Genomic DNA, 20,809 nt, shown 5'->3' with positions numbered 1-20,809 from the left:
GAGGCTGCATACTTTTGGTTGCCTTGCTCTCAGTGGAATCATTAAGTACATGCTGAAGTGGGAATTCGGAGACCCATCAAGGTTGCTCCGGGTAGCTGTGGCATCCTTTCATCATCACCACCACAACCTTTTTAATAAAGGGGGGGAGAGTATTTTTCATTTTCAAATATTTATTTTAAACTATTTATTTATTATTTTAATCCCATGGACTCCTGAATCAGTTTACAAATAATCAGTAAAAGAATGTTCTCCCTGTGCCTAGGCTTATAGTGTAAAAAGACACAACTCATAAGGAAAAAGGAATAGTAAGGGATAAGAACAAGTTAAGGGTGAAATCCAAGGGTTTGCATGGGAGACATCTGCATCACAAACTAGTGGCTGACCCTGCCAGTAAGATCAGCCACCATGGAAAATAACTGCAAAGTGGGGATACCCTTGCTTCTGGAACAGGATAGGTCGATAGAGCTTGCAGAAGCAAGCTTGTCTGGAGTTAATATTTGAAGTGGCAAAGCCTCATTATACAGTCCCCCCAGTACAATAGAACCAGTGCAGGCAGAGTGATCCCATTAGATATGGTTCTGGTTTCTATTTTCTGAGAACCTTTGGACTTAGTTCTACCTTCCACATATAGAACGCCACCTTTGGTTCCAGTCCATTGTCTCCTTCCATCCATTCATCCATCCCACTTACCTGCATAATCCTGCTGTTAAGTATCATTCTTGTCAACTATGATAGGATGAAGCCCTTGTTAAATTTAGTAGCAGTGTCCCAGTTGTACAGAGGGGAAAGGTTCCTCTCTCTCTCTCTCTCTCTCTGTAGAAGAAAGATTATAATGACTTTCCTTGGCAAGTCCATGCACATACATGTATAGCTGCATACACGAAGACCAAATGCATTCTGAATGGATTTGTGAATGCCATTTATTGTATTGGATGTTGCTGTTCAAATTATGTTGTTCTTTTGTGCATTATACACAGAAATTTCTCCTAGTAAAGAAACATTTTTCAAAATGTGTTGGGAACCATCTCTCTGTTCCAAAGGAGCTTTGGACCTCTGACTGAAAGTTCTCAGCTTGCTCATGATTCTAGAACCCACGGGGTTCTAGGATGAAATTCTTGGGGAAATCAGGTAGCTTTCTACCCATTTTCACTTCACAGCATAGGTATGCGCTGAGACCTTTCTTGCCTCTTTTTGCAATTGCAACTCTTCATATGCTTAGTGATAGCTAACATCAGAGCTGCTTTCTGCTTTTTGCCTAGAGACAGAAGGAAGACAGATCCTTGGGAGGGCTACAGGCACTGGCATTTGCTGCATATATTTTCTTGAAGGTCATCTTCTGTTGACCTTCACCACTCTAGTGGGAGGCCGCTTTACTCATGTAGAGTTTGCCTGATGAGTGATGGCTGTGGGAAATGTATCATATCTTCTGGTACATTTATTTAATGAGCTTTGGATATTGGTCCTCCAAGCTCATCTCCACAGTCAGCCCATTTAAAACTGGCTGAATTATACCCTAGTGACTTTCAGACATCCCATTTCAGTTCAATTCATGTGCCAGAAGGTGAACTACACAAATCCCTAAATAAATAAGTGCATGCAAACCTTTAAGAGAGAGAGAGAGAGAGGAGTTGATTTTATTAATAATAGTTACCAGCAGCTGTCCTTTGGGTTTTGATTCTAGGAAGCATAGTTTGAAACATTATGTTTCTTTCAGTCATTACGGAGCTAACTTCAGGTTTTCTCTATAACTTTAGATAGTGGAGTAACATAAATGTCATGGAAGGAATCAAAATCTTTGCTTTTGATACACAATGGGACTAGAAATTGCAGAGGGCTGCTTTTGGAATGTTATTTGAAAACATTGCTGAGTGAGTCTTTCCTCCAGTTTCCTTAGGAGTAGACATGTGAAGGCTTAAGCTGCCTGTTTGCGAGCAGACATGTTGCTCATACTTACTTCTGAATATTTATTTATTTATACACATATTTACAGGCTGCCTATTACTGCCAAGGCATTCCTAGGTGTCTTTCAATACATTAAACTCATTAAAACATAATAAAACACATTAAAAACCTATTTAACTAATTAAATAACAGTGTAAAGAGGGCCACAGCATTTAGATACTAAGCATTAAAACTTTTCTAAAAAGGTATGTCTTTGCCTGGTGCTGACAGGAAAATACAGTGCCAGGTGAATTTCCCCAGGGAGGGAGTTCCAAAAATGGGGAACAGCAGCAGAAAAGGCCGTTGGCTAGTTGCTGCCCCTTTCACCTCCCTGAGGGGTGGTTCTTGTAGAAGGGCCTCCTGAGCAGATCTGAGGGGGCGGGTAAGTATATACGGGTGTAGATGGTTCTTCAGCTATGCCTTGCATGCCACAATGGTCATGATGACATTTGGGTGATGGTGGATTTTTCAGCCTGATCACGTTTCGCTGTGGCCCCATCTGCCTTTCTCCTTGGCCAGGCATTGACTGCCATTGGATTATAGCCCTCAAGAGCTTTCTAAAGTGGAATTCAGACATCAGTCCAAACAGGGAAGTGTATTGTCCAATGTCTGCTCTAATTTTCCAGGTAGCACATTTTAAAAGAACGTCAATAATTTCTAATATTTATTTATTATTTATTTATTAAAACATTTTTATGCCGCCCCATTCGCCGAAGCCTCGGGGCGGCTTACAACATAGATAAAACAAGTTAAAATCCATATAAAATAATCTTGATTAAAACTCACATTATAAAATAAGCCGCCCTGGCCAGATAAAATTCAATTGTATTTAGCATTTAAAATGTTGCTTAAATAAAAAGGTCTTAGCCTGGCGCCGAAAAACAAATAACGACGGCGCCAGGCGGACCTCTCTGGGGAGCGCATTCCATAACTTAGGCGCCACCGCTGAGAAAGCCCTTCTCCGAGTAACCACCCTCCTAATTTCTCTCACGGAGGGCTCCCAGAGAAGGGCCTCTCCCGCCGATCTCAGGGGGCGACTGGGCAAATATGGATGTAAGCGCTCCTTCAGGTAACCAGGACCCAAGCCGTTTAGGGCTTTATAGGTCATTACCAACACCTTGAATTGGGCCCGGACTTCAATGGGGAGCCAGTGAAGCTGACGGAGAACTGGCGTCATGTGAACATAACGTCCAGTCCCCGTCAGCAGCCTGGCAGCTCTATTCTGAACCAATTGAAGTATCCGGACCGTCTTCAAGGGTAGCCCCACGTAGAGCGCGTTACAGAAGTCAAGACGGGAAGTCACCAGCGCATGAGTCACTGTTGCAAGGCAGTCGTACTCCAGGTAGGGGCGCAGCTGATGAATCAGCCGAAGCTGGAGGAAAGCGCTCCTCGCCGCTGTTGTCACCTGAGCTTCAAGTGAAAGCTCCGGGTCGAGGAGCTTTCATAAATATAATATAATATAAGCATTCATAAAAACTGCAAATGGCTGGTATCATTTTAGAAAAGATATGCCCTCCTTTATTACAGCAGGGCCAGAATGCCTCCTCTCCAAAGATGCCTGCCATGTGACACATACATGCATCATTTAAAAACAAAGCAAGTTTATTTGCACCATAGAAATATTGCAAATAAATAATAGCATTTATCCACCAAGGTTAACCTAGCTGAGTGACAGCTATAGTTCTGGATGGGTGTCTGGACATGGACCATAGGTCAGTGGAAGAAGGAAAGCTCTGTCTATAATAAGAGCAGATTGCCTAGGTAACAAATGAAAGTAGTATAAATGCTGAAGTAGTGCATTAGTGTAGCCAGGCGAACTCGGGAAGAACACACAAGGCTAGAACTTTATACATGCTTGCCTGTTTCAAATTCAATTGAATTCAGAGAGGCTTACTTCTGAGTAGACATGCATTGACTTGCACTGTAAGTAGGGGTGGGTTAGAAAATAATTTCAGTTCAGTTTTGATCAGAATTTAGCTAATTTGTACCTCTTGAAAATTAATCAGCCCATGGTCCAAAATCATACATTTCTGAGGTTGTAGTACACTTTATGCAGCCAATCAATCAATCAATCAATCAATCATAAAAGCATTTGAAATAATCCACACAAACATTCTTTAGACAATGGGAGAAAAAGGTCTATATTTCAAAGACACGAACAGTTGATGCATATGTTTTGGAAAGTTTGCACGAAACTATGGATGTGTTTTCATGTAAACCTCTCAAGATCTTGCAGTCTGATATAGATATAAGTCAAAATGGGCTTTGAGGTGAAAACTGGGATATTTCGAAGAGCCTGTGTTTTGCTGGTCCACATATTCCTTTCTGCAGCTCCTATAAATCTAGCACAGAAGTGCATGAAAAATCAACCTGACTTGGACTAGCATTTCCTAGCCTGAATTTTATTTAGATTGTGAACCATTTCAGAGAGCCGATGACTATCGAACAGTATATATAAATATTTTAAATAAATAATTTATTTACATAGGCACTACTAAAGAACCTTTCTTCAAGTGCTACACTTTGAAAAAGATGCTCTGCCAGTCCCTCAAAATGGCTCTGAATGAATTAATAACGTATTTTGCAAAGACATATCCGCTGATCCTTTGCTCCTGAAAATAATTATGGCCCATTTTGTCTAGGCTCTGTTTTAGCAAGCTCTTCTCTTTATTGTTCTTCCTTTGCATGTGGTTTCAGCAGGAAGGCAGATAAAGTCAGCAGCAAGGAGAGGGAACTGACAACAACCATCAGAAAAGAAACAGGATGGGGGGAAATTGCTGCAAAATGCTGAAAGATTTAGGTCACAATCATAAGTGGAGCATGTCTCTGTGATGGCAGACCTCTCCTGCCACGACATATTTTTTCTGTGATAGTATTCCAGCCTGGTTACATCTTTTGAATGGGCCATATTTTTGAATGGCAAATATTTCCCTGTCCCTTAAAGCATTTGCGAAGTCCCACCCAGTCACAGCATGGATTGCTCCAGTCTGGCACCTAATTGTGCTGTACTTTTTGAGAGGTACAGAAACGCCCCATATTGCTATAATGTGTGTTTTGTGCCTTGCATTGCATTATAGCAGAGCTTCTATAACAAATGCACTATAATGAGTGCAGCAACTTTAGCAACCATGGACTACCAGTGGAAGTGCAGATTCCTTTCCCACTGGCCTAACTCTCATGTGGAAGGGCTGCTTCCTTACTTCCACTCCAGTACAACTAAAATGTGCTAATTGGACAAGTTGGAAGCTCCCGAGGTCTACAAGCAGCACAGTAATTGAAAGCTAATTATCTTCAGCAAGAGATGGCCACCAGGCATTTGGAACTGTGTAAACCAAGAGCTAGAGAAAGAATGAAGGTTGGACAGGGACAGCTGAACATTTGTGCATATGAATTCAGCTGGCATCGTGAATGAAAACTGATCTTACTAAAAAGACGACTAAGCTAGTACAACATGGTCCATTGTGAATAAAACCTGAGGTCAAATGGGGCTACCAAATAACAAAGAAGCTATGAAAAAGGAGACTTATAAATTCATAATCACTAATAACTCACTGATCAGAGGTTAGAGAGAGTCCTTGTGTGGTTCTCGGGATACACTCAGGATTTCAGCTTGTAACTGCAATGCACCTTTGGCTTCATAGGCCAATTCTTGAACCGTCAGAAAACTTGGCTCCTCTGTCCTTTGAGGAATTGCTGCCATGGCTGGCTTCCATCTTGTAGTCTCCATTCTCGGTTTCATGATGCATTTGTGTCCAAAGAGGTATGAATCATTTATACACAGAATGAGCATCAATACTATTGTATCTATTCTATGTACACACTGCCTCAATTCAGTGTCAGTGCCCATTTGGAACGTTGGCTCAAATCCTGAAAGAAAGAAGAGTTAAAAATCAGGGGCTGTATCAGGAGAAACAAAGAAATGAGAAAGTAGAGACAAGTGCTGGGAAAGAGTGTGTTAAAATGAGACCAGCACATTTCTGGTACAATTCTTTTTCAGGGCTGCCCTCCTTGTACTGCTTTGTGATGATTCGTAGGCTGGTGCATCTTGAGCTGCCTTCTGGATCAGCTGAGGAGACAACACAAGAGGACCCATTCTTAAAGAACCATATAAAGATAGTTGTCCCCGAAGAAGCACTTTAGATCTGGAATTCATTGGGCTTCCTTCTCAGGTCACATTCCCTGCAAACCCAAACTCACAAAACAACTTATTATCTTACATTAAGGATTTGGAGGAAGTCTTACTTTCTCCAGTGTGTTGAAACACTGTCAACATTTACCTGTAGTCCATGTCTGCTTTTATAACCACCCACGGAATATCAGATTCTAGCTTCTGCAGGCATTTGGAAAACACCCTTATGTTTTCTCAATCTGTTCTGTAAAGCTTCTGGACATCCAAAGTTGCCTCCATTGTAAAAAGTGAAAGTCATCTCCCCATTCATCTAAGCTACTGCTGGAAAAATAGGACATGAGTTCATGTAGTCCTACAAGACAGTGGCTGGGTTCACATGGTATGGCAAAGAACCCTGTTCTGTTTCCATAGAGTGTGTATTTTTTGACCAAATGTACCAGTCAGATGATCCCTGGGTTGCCCAGGCAGCACAGTTTCTGCACTCCCCCCTTGGTCCTCCTGGCCTCCCCACACATCCTGGCAGCCCCTGCAAGCAAAATCTCCACCCTTTCCCCATTCTTGGGTATGGACTGCATCCTCCTCCTCATTGGTCTGCTATGGTACTGAGGTGGATTCCTCCCTTCTACCTTCTCCATGTACCTGCATGTACCTGTTTGTGGTGCTTTCCAGCCACTCCAGTTCTCACAGAAATTTTTATTAAGTGAAAGTAAACAGTTTTTCTACAATTGCTCCATGTATTTTTTTCCACTTTCTTCCTGCTTCCAAGAGTAACTGGGGAGATGGGCAGACCACTTGGCCAATGGGAATAAAGCAAACAATGATGCTGTAGCTAGGGAGCCAATGGATGTAGAGATTGAAGGTTAGAAGCAGCCACTTCTGTGGTTGCTCCAGCCAGGAGACTTTATGGTGTTTCCATGTCAGAAATGGTTAAAAATGGTGAACCTGGGTTTGGACAACCAGGGAAGCCACAGTAAAGCATGGGAACCTTAGAACAGACCTCCCATGAGCCTGATCCTTCCCTTCATGCCCATAGACTCAAAACACTAGACAGTCCTTTACAATGCAGGTCTTTATTGGCACTTCACAGCTAACAAAACAGTGTATCTCTGGTAAGCTGAATGAAAAAACATCTGCTCATGTGAAGTTGATAGTTGGTTTGATAGATGAACCTGCACTGGAATCTTCCTCGCAAAATCCTTTCCTTCAGTAATGCTGTGGTCTTCACCCTCAGGGTTGCTTCTCCTAGTGAAGGGCCAATTGGTGAGACCTACGCAAGCTGTCTACCTGGGCAGCTTATCTCTCCAACAGCAGGGACTGGGCAAAGCAACATGTTTCTCTCCTCCCCTTCTTTGGCCCCTCTCATTCTTTCCAGAACTTTCCTGCTCTCCTGGTTGGCCTGGAACTTGTGGGTTCCTCAAAGGCTTCTCCCTCATTTTCCAAGACCCCCATCTCTGAGTCTTCAAGGCCCTTCTCTTCAGAATCCCAGTCATGATGACCCTGGGAAGTCTGCCAAGAGTGCAGTTGGCTTCACTCACTATACAACCTTTGCTTCTCTGCATGGTGTCAGAAATCTAATCTTACCCCACAGTACCTCTGAAATGGGGTCTGCATGAGCCACTAGGACCACAATAGTAACATTTCACCCTGGCTTCTTGTGTTGTGCAAACCCAAGTGTGTATTGGGGCAGGGAGCTTGTTATGGAATTAGCAAGAGGAATATATAGGGAGGAATTAGGATGTTATGCACTTACTGGTGTCTACAAGTAAAATTCAATAGGTTCTTCAACTGTTCATTCAAAAATATTTTTATTAATCTAACTTTGGCTTCATCATATAAAGAAGTGAAAAAACTAGTGAATAATTTCACTATCCTTTGTTCCCCAATCCTTATTCTTTTGGTGCAAAAGTAGATGTGATGGGGCAACTGAATTGTCCACATGGCTGCCCCATCCACAAGTGAGGGGGGAAGTGGGGTGTGTGGGGGGTCTTAGTTGTATAATCAAAGGTACTATTGTAACCCTCTCCCCACCCTTTTTGCCTTTCTTCACTGCACAATGTCAAATCAGACCCTTTGCTCCAGACTGGCTTTGATAATGAAAGTGGGTCAGGTGGGGAGAAGTGTCTGAAGCAACGTAGTATGAGGCTGGAGTGTGTGTGTGTGTGTGTGTGGTGGGGGTGCTTTAACTCCCCTTACCTGCACATAGTTTTTGTTGGGAAAAGAAACGGTCCTGGTTTATACATGAATGGGGCAAACATCTAAATGGATAAATGTGGTTGCCCTTGTCAGATCTCAGCTTCTACTAGTTTGTATAATGAGGAAAATCTCTTTCCCAGGAACAAGGTGAGTGTCGTTCTGCCACATGTTGCTCAATGTGGTATGACAGGGATTTGTGGGCCCAATCCTGCCCCTTGTGCCAGGCAAGGAGTCCTCATTGAAATGCTGGTTGATAGTCTAAGGGCAAGTTTGGTAAGCTAAAAGAAAAAAGAAAAAGAAAAAAGTGGTAAATCAAACAAATGGAGATATGAAGTTCATCCTTATTAATCTATTTATCTGGGGCAATGTACACATGGGGAGAAATCAATTTACTGAAGGGCCTAAATAAATAGCCGATAGAAGGATAAATCTTGAACTTAAAATGAAAATGGAAATGGTAGATAAATGGTGCACAAGCAAGTGGAAATGAAAAAGAAAAAGAAAAGAAAAAGAAAAGACAACAGTAGTGGAGCTGGAGGGTTGAATGGACCTTCATTTTCATATTGAAACAAAATATAAAAGTGGCATAAATTAAGGATAAAGCCTGGCAAAAAGAAAAAAAAAGAAAGATGCCTTTATTTACTGCTGTTCTAACTGGCTCATTTCCCCTCTCAATTTGATTTGAAATAAACTAAAATGATGGGGTGGGATTTATTGGGAAGGAGCGCAAAGTGCAGCCTAATCTTCTAGACCAAAGATTTATTGGCATTACCATAAAAAAGGCTTAATGTTTTTCCCTTTTGTGATTTCACTTCTGTGAGAGCCTTGACAAACAACCCTGAAGTGCATTAATATATGAAAAATATGCATTGTTCTGGTTTGTATATTTATTTGACAGTGTTTGTAATGTGCAATTGGCTACGACAAACTGGACCATTTATGTGTTTTTATGTGTGTGTTTTAAATTCAGTGTCCCTTATTAAATTCCCTGAACACTGTAAGTTAAGATGCATTGTTGCTCAAAGGGAACTTTTGTATTTCGAGAAAAAATGATTTAAATAAATAAGATATGCTCAGAAGCATACCTTCAAGTTCACAAACATATTTTGAACCCCAGAACTGGAAGATTATGATAACCTGAATGGACAGAAACTTGTGGATTACCTCTGATGTTGGGGGAATAAGTTTGGATCCCCAAAGGTAATACCCTCCACTTTTCAGTTTTCCCACAATTTCTGCACCTGCTTTGCTGCTGCCTTGGCATTTTTGTTTAACCATGAAAGTGTTTCCCCACCCTGCGACCACATAGAGACATGAATGCATCACACAATTAGATTAAACAACCCAGGAATTGGCTGTGAAGTGCAAACTGGCCCTTCCCATTGCTTTGTGCACAGTGGGGGAGAGGAGATCAGATTGAACTTCTGTTGTGCATGTGACTGGTAGATGGCTGGCATCTATATTAGACTCTAAATCCATGTGCAGAGCTCACCTATCCATAGATCCCTGATTCTTAGGCAATTAGGTTGCCTTTCCTCTTTGCTCTTCCCTTTCTGCTTTCACCTTTGTGAAGGAATGAAAGACTCCACTCCAAAGGGGAATGCTTTATGCATACTGAAATTATTCATGAAGTGCACCATTTAGGTTTAGCACCAAAACAGTGGGCCTAGAAATGATAGCAGTTATCTTTGATCAGTTCTTACTGTCTTCTCAGCTACTGAAAATCTCACAAGATAGAAATGTATAAGCAAACATACCTTTGCAAAACCATTGGGGAGTCATTGAAAAATGTTGAAATATCATAAAACAAAAAACAGATATAGGATGTCCTTATTCTGATTGGCATTTGAACAGCACATTTAAAAGAGCTGTGTGGGAATTCACAAACATCTTCCTGTTAGTATACATGGATTTCTCTAGTTGCTTCATAAATCCCTACTTTTTGTTAGGCATTTTTATGTCTCCCTAACTGGTTAAATGTAATACAGATGTGCAGGCAAGTTTGTATGCCAATGGAATACCTTTTCAAAGGTATGCTTATACCGCCATTTCCCAAAGGAATGTTCCTCAAAAGATCTGAACTTGCAGTAGCCCATTATGTATTGTATCTTATCACTCCAGAATTTTACTCAACAGCTTTACCCTGGATTTTATACTAAGCTCAACAAAGATAGAATATAGTCCAGAACATAACTTGAAATCCTATAGCTTGTTGAAAGCTTTGTTTCTTTTCTCCTGCAGATCAACTAAAATATTTTCTATATTTTGCAGATACCATTGGCTAATGGTGTCTAGGAATGCTGTTAATGCAAAATGCAAGACTAAAACTGAAACCTTTAAAATTCTCACCACAGATTACACTGACTAATGGAAGTGAATGTGTTAGCATGAGGCACTAATGTATAAATGGAATTTCAGTTTCTTGGTACATTATAGCAAGGGATACTTGTGGAAGATTAAAACACAGTAAGCATAATGGAGAATGTACAAATAAATGGAAAGCTCCTATCCAGATATTCTTTCCAGGAAAGATGACATTTTTATTTTAATTATGTATTATGCAGGTGGACAGGCTGTCCTAAAAGATGCCTTGTCCTGATTATTTTATGATAAATTAAATTATATGTGACATCTTGAGGAAAGCCGGTTGGCAAGTGTTGATATTTGGGGTGGAACTGACTGAAGAGAGGAGAGTTAAGGGATGAACGTTTCAGCAGCAGAGGCCCTAGAATAAATTTCTTTTCTCCAGTATTTCAGTCTTGAAGCCATATGTTAGCCTTGCAGTTATTGCTGCATAAACAGCAAAGGAGAATCATAAATGGGAAAACTTAGAATGCATTTCTGAAACTGCTTATTTTTTACCTGTATTTATTGATTCCTTTATGTAAAATAGATGTAGGCTGCCTTTTAGGGTAAAAATCCTTTCCAAGGTGTCATCTATGTATCATTTTTCAGTGCATAAAAGTGCATTTGAAAACCATGAAACAGCATAGTATCAAAATTAAAATGAATAAAAGCTAGCAATAAAACAAGGAACATCTAGCTGACATAAAAACAGTATAATCAAATAAACAGTTTGAGCTTAAACCGTGTCCTTTATACAGTAATCTGATAACATTGGTACTTCTGAGAAAGGAATAACTAACAAATGGGTCTTCAGGGCCACTTTAAAGGCTTGCATTGATGGGGAAAGAAGATCCATGAGTGGAGGGTCATGGCCTAAAACAATTTCTTCCTGGGCATTGCTTGCTTCTTCACAGGGGCCTAGATGAAGCAAAAAGGTCTAATTCCCCCCTTCCCACTAAGTTGTCAATATGAACACTAGTGAAGTGAAGTACTTTCCTACTGATGTTTCTAAACAACTATCATTTGAGGGAATATGTTCCTTATTTTCTCGGCCACCAGACCTAGCCCTGATCAAGGGACTGCCGCTGCCAGATGCTCAGCTGAACTGAGACTGGTTGGAACTTTTCGGGGTGTTTTTGCAGTCAGTTGCAGCTGCTTGAAAAGCTGCGGTCTTGAGCTGGGGTGACGAAAGCTGGTCCACACTCAGCTCAGTGAATGGCAAAGGTGCAAAGGAAGGACGAGCTCTTCCTGGGTCGGAAAGTAGGGGTGAATTAGAAAACTGTGGGTGCCACAGTGTGACTTTACTGAACGGGCTCGCTAAAAGACCAACAGCTTCCTGGGCTCAAGTAATTTTAATCAATAATTAAAATAACAAGATATGGTCAGACCGCCAATGACTAAGCTTGAGCACAGTTTCAGTCTCGTATTAGTATAAAAACCTAAAAGTCAGTGCGTGTTCTGCACATGACAAATAGGCACCACTGATGCTCGGTTGACCTTGTCTTCTGGGGAAAGTGTAGCACAGGTGGGCTATGAGGGAAGGTGTTCCAGGTTTGGGGGTTGTCTGTGTGCAGCCCCCCTCCTAGCTGGGTGGGGTCCTGCAGGCCCACTGGCAGTTATCCTGCCATGCTTTGTTTTTAAAAAGAACTGAATGAAGTTACCAGTATGGCTTCTTTGGCAGCAGCCGCCTGGCTGCAATTTTGTTTTGCTCATATGGCCTTGGACTGATGTCATGCCCAAGGCCCTGTGGCCAAAACAAAATGGAGTCCAGTGGGCCCAGTCCTCGCTGGGGTGACATGCGGGCCCCTGCCAAGCAGCTTCTATATGGACCACAGGCCTGAGAAGTGTGCAATCTCAGGATTTATGGTTTGTCAGCTGTATGTGAGTGAAACTGGGATATTAACATTAAAGGACACAGAATTACAATTATGTACACAGTTCCAGAAATAGATAGCTTATGCATTTTTTCTTAATCAGTGATGATCCTATCAGAAGAGTGGAGTATTAAAATCCTACAAAAGGTCTTGTGACACCTTAATGGATAACAACTGTGTTGTGGCACAAGCTTTTCTGGGCCACCATCCACCTCATTAGATGGATGTTCGTGAACTGTGTGGCCGCGGACTGCTGTGAACAACCTTTACTGACATTAATGGGCATTGCATAGATGCAGGCAGCACTGGAAACATGAAAATGTTCCTTTTGAAACATGGAGACTGTTAGTTTTGAAAATGAAAACAATATTCTATAGTAGAGCTCCTTCCTGAAGGCACAGAAGAAACAAAGCTGTATTTTTCTTCACCACAACACAAGCACTATTTTTTCATGTTGCAGCTGAGTTGTTATTGTTGCACTGACAAGGCAGTCTTCCTTTATTTGGAAGAAGTTTGTTGATTTTCCAGAATGGTTGGTGGATGTTTCCTCAGGGGGATGAGTGACTATGATTTTGTTAATGTTGTTGTTGTCATTGAGATCTCTCTTGTGTATTTTGAATGTGCAAGATTGCTGTTGGATGCAACACTCTTTCCTCTCACACAAGAGGATGGGGGTGGTAGTGGTGAGTGTGTGTGTAAAAACAGGAGTTTTGTGATAGAAGCAGGGGCAGCTAACAGTTAGATGCCTGCTGAAGGCACCACGGGGGGTGTGAGTCTTGCTCCAGGTGCTTTATGTATGGTGCCGGTCCTAGCCTGAAACAAGCACAAGGTAGCGCCTTCCCACATCCTGCGCTGCAAACACTACTCTGACCAGCTGCTAAACTGTACTTGAACTCTGGGGACAGGGAAGCTTCCTCCACTGCACCGGACGACTGTAGGCTGCATGGGACCCAGCTTGGTCCTTGCAGCACCTCCCCAGCACCCATCTCCCTCTTCCTCAAGGTAGGGCTAGCCCTGCTCCTGTGAGGGAGCAGATCTGATGCCTGACAGGAGTGCCAAAAACTGGGTATTGTCACCCCCCCCCCCCCGGAATGAGACACCATCCCAGTGGGGAAGAGGACCATGTGAGATCAGTAGGGGAAGGGCTCAGATGAATTCCCCCAAGGGCTGTGGGGAGGGCGCTGTCTGGTCACCCTCATGTGAGGCCTTTGATGTATATATACTGGTATGCCGGCCTAGCATAGCACAGAGTTGGCAGGGGAGCACGGAGGGTAGAGCTGGCCTTCATCATCCAAAAACCTCCTCATGCCTTTCCCAACGTAAGTGGAAGTGCATGCAGTATCATTACCGCTATTACTAACACAGATGGGGTACTTTGGGGGAATTAATTTTGCAGTAATGCAACTGTGGGACATTGTATTAGCTGCCCACCTGGGTTTATTTTTGTTAGCATTCTTTTTCTTTTCCTTGTCCTGAAGCTACCAACATAGTTGACAAAACAAGACTCAGTGAGCGATAAAGCAAAATGACCTGTGCATATGTTTACGGCTGCTTAGAGGCCCCTCAGGCCAATTTTGCAGAAAATAAGTCAAATAAATAAATAAATTTATGAAGCAGATTCTTGACCATCTGCCTTTCTTTATTCTGCAGATTTGCTGTACAGTTGTTCTTCAGAAAATGCTTCAGTGTTCCATTTGCCTCCTTTGTAGTGCCACATTCATGAGGTAAGCTTAGTAAATAACCAGACTTTGAGTGTGACTTTGAGAATTTTACTAGCACATGTGTGCACTTTGTGACTTGGTTTCACCATATTCTAAGGGATTATGGCAGAAAACAGCATTTTAAAAAGCAAAATTGGTCAAAACTCTCAAAATCTGAATAGAAATCATAATGGAATGTGAAAAATTGGTTAAAAATAAAACTTGGATTTGCTTTTGTTACTGGAATGATTCAATCTAAGCATTATGAGAAGTCCCTCATTCTTACCAAAACATGCAAAGATTCATCTTTATGTTTTGAGTAGAATTTGCAGTGAAAGTCATGTAATGGCTTGATTACAATAGCATCCTTTTACCAGTGAGACAATAACAGGGGAATAATAACTCTGGAGAGATTGCACAATGTTGGGATTTAGTTGATTAGTTTCTTGAACATTTAGTTTTCTTGAACGTTTGATGTGGGACTCTTCCACTAACAAGTAACCTTTGATCTGGCTAACATGCACAGCATTTTCTGTGCTAACATAGAAAAAATGCTATTTTACTTGATCATTGGCATTCACAACTATTATGAACTATGTGATACAAATGTAAAAAGGGGCGTACCTTCTCTCATCTGAGTCTGCCTGTGGGTATGGATGTACTGTAGAGGCTTTCTTAGACGTTTTGGCAATCTCTGAGCTGTATTTGACTAGGATACAGAAGAGGGCTGTATCTGGGGCTTCAGTAAGGCTCTGGACCATGGGTCCTCAAACTACGGCCTGCAGGACGGATCCTGCCTGTCATGGCCATCTATTTGGCCTGTGCCGCCATTTGCCACTCACACACGCGCTTGCTGCATGGGCCGGGAGGTGGTGGCTCGCACACTCGGAGATGGTTTTGGACTCACTGGGAGATCTCCGAGCGAGCCACTGCTGTGCGCGCCCAAAGCCGCCTCACGCGTGCCCAGCTGCACCTTACTGGCCCATGCCCCCTGGCACCCCACCTCACTGCCCGTGACGGTCACTGCAGCTTTTCAACTGGCCTCCTATTCAAAAAGTTTGAGAACCCCTGCTCTGGACCTTCATACCCAGGAATCTATCTTTAGCGCTTCTCTATCGCTGTATGATGCTTTTGCTTTTTGTCCGGCATTTGTCTGATAAATTGCTTATTTGAATCTCACTTGTATATTATTGGGAATGATTAAACTTTTAAAATATCTGCTATATTCCCCTCTTTTATTTATCTGTTATCTATTAATTAAATGTTATTTCTTTAATGATATTCAAGCCCTGAACATTTTTATAGAAAGGTGCGATAGACCTTAAATTGTTAAAGGTCGATTGTGCAATTTTTAATTTATACAATTGTTCCTGATAAAATTGAAATGAAGCCAGGGGAATGGGATTACTCTCCAGTCAAACTGAAGCTGCTGTAGGCCCACTGAACACTGTGGAAGAGCTATTGCTGGTTTGGGATGACAGGAGTTATAGCCCAGCACAGCTGGGAATCACCAGGATGCGGGAGGGTGAGCTAAGCGAGAGCCACAAAGCTGAGATTTAGCCATGTTCAGGTGTGGTTGCCTCTTGGGCAGGACACATTCCATCCATCAGTCAATGTGGCATTAACTTGATTTTATTCACAAAACAAAATACACTTGATGAATGAACTGGCTGATGAGTTAATGACTTAAATTGTCTCTTTCCTTTTCCACTTAGGTTTGTATGCCATCTATCAGTGCTGTCTGCTTCTTATCTATGTTCTCTTCTGCAGAGCTCTGTCTGCTCCAGTTTTCCCCTATTCGGTTGTGTCTTCCCTTTTCAGTAATTAGCCTTGTCTCTTGCTGCACTAGATAATTATAGCCTGCCTAACATCTAATCATGAAAGGACTGGTTTCTTTGTGGAAAATTAAGCCGATTTAATTTTAAATGGCTATTTTTGCCTCATTCCACTATTTCTTTTGTAGTCACTGCATAGAAGGACTTAATGCAATGAAGATGCCAGAAGTCTTCACAGCTACCATTCTTGGGCCCGGAGGCAAAATGCACTTGTTTATTAAACAAAACAGGCTCAAGCCATGTTTAACATTAGAAGTAATAGGCAGGAAAGAGAAGTGAACCCCTTCCTGTTACCTTACCTTCCATGCTTTGATTATTTCCCAGTGAATCTACCTACATGAAGTTAAGTTCTGTTGAAGTATGGAAGTTTTATTTTTGGAACAGGATCGTTCCTTTGCTTAGTTGGTTTGAAGGCAGAAGGTGCTGTTGCAGGACTGGATACTTCTGAAAGGTCAGCCTTCAGACAAGGCAAAGTGGTGCTCTTCTGCTTCTAGAAGTGATTGCTGGGCAGGTGTTTTCACGATATTTAGGACTTACATCCCTACATGAGGCTTCTGTGTGCACCCATGATACTTGGCTCATGGAAGCTTGTAGATAATATCATCTCCCAGGACCCAGAAGTGAGGAAAATCCATGATTAAAATTCAAATTGGAGCAAAAGCCGCCCCCGCCCCCCCACAAGGAGCTTCAAATCCACTGTTCTGCATTTGCACTAAAGCTTCACTTTGTGGTTAGTTAATAGAATGTATAGAAAGGCAGAAAAATACAAACAAACACAGAGGTCCTAAATCAAAGCAAACCAAGACTTCTCCTAGGACAGGGGTTGGCAACCCTTAACACTCATTTGGACCCATTTCTCACAGAAAAGAAAACACCGGGAGCCGCAAAACCCTTTTGACATCTAAAATGAAGATAACAGTGCATATATCGGTTTTTACCTTTATGCGATGTATAAAAAAACGATAGTGTGTTGCATTTATGAAATCAATGAACTGCTACAGAGAAAACAAATTTTTATTTCTACATGCAACAAAAACATTTTGAACTCCGAAAAAAAAAAAAAAAAACGCTGGGTTGAAAGTTACTTTCAAATAAAATACTCAATGTCTATCTGAGTCCTCCTCGTATTTATGAAATAAAAAGCCGAACTTATATTATCCACCTGCAGCAAACCAAACATGCCGTCTGCTTCTGTGTGCCCTCATCCTTTTATCATGTGGTGAAATATTGAACAAACATCCTTCTCCCAATGTAATAATGTTGCTAGAATTTTTATAAGGATCTTCTTAAAACAAAGAAGTAAATCTATATCTTCATTATGATTGAGCTACAGCTCTTGTTCAGTTACTAAAAACTGTTATTTTTAATCTTACATTATAAACTAGTAGGATTCCTTTCATAGTAGGATTTCCTTTGGCATCCATTCATATAGTTGCCAAAAGTCAGAGACGACTTGGTGACACATAACAATGAAACAACTAACATATAATATTGTCATTCCTGTATCTTTGCTCAGAGCTGGGTATGTGTCTTGTACACCTCAGATCTGATTTGCACATGTCCTAGATTTTCAAGAAAGCATCCACACCTTGAAATATATATCGGGAGCATCCCTTCATATCTGGGCTTTTCAGAACAGTTCCTGGTTTCCACGTTATTGTGTTTCAAAATAAAAGAAATTATTTTCTTTCTAATCTATCTATTGCTGCACACCATGAATGTCTAGCACACTGATTCATTACATGTGTGCTGGCATTAAAATAGTTGTGGCCGGTGACTGAAAGTTGTTGTTGTTATTGTCGCAACAATGAACTCTACATAACTTATTTATTTCTTTATTTAATCTGTTTTAAGTCACCTGTTAGCATCATGTTTTCTTAGTAAGGGATCAACCCAGGTTTAGGCATGTGTGAATGGGTTGGGGGAAGGGAGCTTCTGCACCACAACTCCCCTAGCCCACTGGAAGTGTTGCACAGAGTAACAGAGGGATCCTGCTGGATGTGAGGCAGGCTGGGTGTTCTGGGAAAGTGGGTGGACACATCTTCTGTGAGAGAAGCCCTTTTCGTCCGTGGACATCAGACCTTAGGTCCAACTCAAGATTTGTAAGTGGGGAAGTTCTCTGAACCTGGAGTCTCAAACTACAAAGGTTTCCAATATAAAGAGCACTGAATTCAATGGATACCGATCAGATTTATTAACATCATCGTAACTGAAGCTTGTTGTGAATGGAGTATGCAAGCAAATATACTCTGATCTGCCCCATACGTTCCTTTTGGCTGGCACAGTTATCTCATGGTTTGATTCATATTGTAGAACTGCCACTGATTTCAATGAGGCAGAACTCAATGGAGCCTTTGAGAGCAAGAAATATGGAATCTAACCCATTGACCCAAGAACTTTGAATCAGAGGATGAAACCACTACATTACTGAAGTGCTATCAGGAAGAAGATTAGTTAGCATGTAGCTTGAGTTTATTGTATTACTGGGAGATCATTATTGCTTATTGAACCAGGAAGAAGCAGTTGTGGTTATCTATAAAGCAAACTTGTTGCCTCCTCTTTCTTCTGATTAGCTAATTGTCACTGTATGTCTGATTCATTTTTTTCTTCCAGATTCTGCAGAACAGTATAAAATGGATTTCCTCTGAAATCTCATGTGTGTAAGAGAAGCTCAGTGGATGACTTTGGGGCAGTCACTCACTTTCAGCCTAACTTACCTCACAGAGTTGCTGTTCTGAGGATAAAATGGAGTTATTTAAGTCACCTTGGGTTCCTCACAAGAAGAATAAAGGTGGGATATAAATGTAATGATAATGATAATGATAATAGAAACATAGAAACAGAAACAAAATGAGTCAAAAGGGGCCTCTTGGTTCATATAGTCTGACCTCTGGCTCCAGCTGGTTCATGTAATTCCCAACATGTGGTTGTCTGATGATGATGATGATGATGATGATGATGATGATGATGATGATGATGATGATGATTCGGACTGAAGTTACCTTAGACAAAGATTTGTGGCTGGCCTGAGAATCGAAACAAAGGGCAGAGAAGAACTCAGAGTTTTAACTAAGAGCAATTTATGAAGGTTACTTTATCAGGTAGCATACAAGATTGTTTTAGCTATCCCTTGTGAGGTTATATCAGTTTCCTAGATGCCTTATGCATTGGTGCTACTATGACATCAAGACAGATCTTTAGGACAGAAGTCTGGACCCCTACTCTGGAGAAAAGGAGAAAGAGTTGATATACTTCATTTTAAAGTAAGAAAAGTAATATAAATTACCATAGAAAGAGTCTCCTTCCAGTATTCCAGAGTAATCACCTAAGGGCACCACCAGCCTTAGGATGCAACAGGTGTGAGACATCGAAATCTCATTGCATCTGAGATCTCCTTTCTCTTTCATTCTAGTGTTGGTGCCATCCCTTTTTTCATTCATGGTCTGCTGATGCTGATCTCATTTCTATACCACCCCATAGCTGAGTGAAGCAGAAAGAAAAACAGCCTCTTGTCCTGGAGTGTGAGGACAGGAGGCTGAGGTGCTGCCAAGGTCTTACCTATGTTGCTGATGCCTGACAGTTCCTCACTCTGTCTCCAGAAAGGCCCATAGAGTAGCATCACCCAGGTTGGTCTTCCAGTCCTGGAGCCACAAGCAGTGTAGTTTTTTTCTGCCTAGCTGAGGGAAGGGAGGCATGATGCTCTGAATTCAGAGTTCCAGCTCCAACTCTGGAGTGCATTTCCATGGTTGGTGCTGGAATTCCTCCTTCTCCCATGGCTTTCGAGACACTAACATATTACTAACCTGAAGTAGTGCACGTTAAATTATCTAATGGCAACATGGCAGCTCAGATAAAGTAATAATTAAAACATTATGTAATTACAGTACTAGAATAACAAGAAAATAGTAACAGAGTTCCTCACAGACCAGGGAAAATCTGTGTGGCCGTTCAAGAGGCAATTAAAACTTGCACTGCTTCTACAAATGTGTGGATAGGAATAGTCTGGTAGACAATATTTATCTGGACTTCCAAAGACAAAGTTCTTTACTAAAGACTCCTGAATAAATATAGCAATCATGCGATAAGAGGAGAAGTCTTTGCTAATGAACAGACAGCTAAGAGTAGATGCTAATGCTCAATTCTTGCAATGGACAGCTTGAATTCCCCCCCACCCTTGCTCCCACCCCCACCCAACATCTTCATTGGAATGGATGCCTTTTAACTTGCTCACAAATGATCTAAAGTTGGGCTAAGGAGTCAAATGGCCAGTTTTGGTGATGAGATCAAATTCTGTAGGAATTGAATTTAAAACAAAAAGAGGCTTCAAAGAGGTCCAAAAAGATAGTTCCAAATTGGAGGGAACGGCCATTCAAATGGCAAACACTGTTCAGTATAAGCAAATGTAAAGTGGTACATGTTGGCCAAAATGCCTTGGATTGACATGTAGGCAGATGGGGTCCGGGCAGTGATTGAGCAAGAAAAATTGCTTGGGGTTATGGTGGGTAGTTAAGACAAAAGTGTTGATACAGTGGCTGGCTTCACACATCAGAACAAATGGCCCTGCATGATTTCCATGCTGCGTATATTTTTGCTGAAACTCATTTGTCATATGATCATGCAGTTCCTATGACAACATGGTTTCCATGTTCCCCACTCACCCCCCCCCCCCCCTTTTGCCATGCATCCTGGCAGCCCCTGCGAGTAAAGTCTTCTTCCTCACCCCATTGCTCCCTGTGGATCCTTGTCTGCATGACGGAGGTGCTGAGGCAGGATCTTCCTCTTCCCCTCCCG

The sequence above is a fragment of the Varanus komodoensis genome, unplaced genomic scaffold (assembly GCF_004798865.1).
Source record: "Varanus komodoensis strain SLA01 unplaced genomic scaffold, ASM479886v1 scaffold7_3, whole genome shotgun sequence".
Classification (NCBI taxonomy): Eukaryota; Metazoa; Chordata; class Lepidosauria; order Squamata; family Varanidae; genus Varanus; species Varanus komodoensis.
This window is presented reverse-complemented; position numbering follows the sequence as displayed.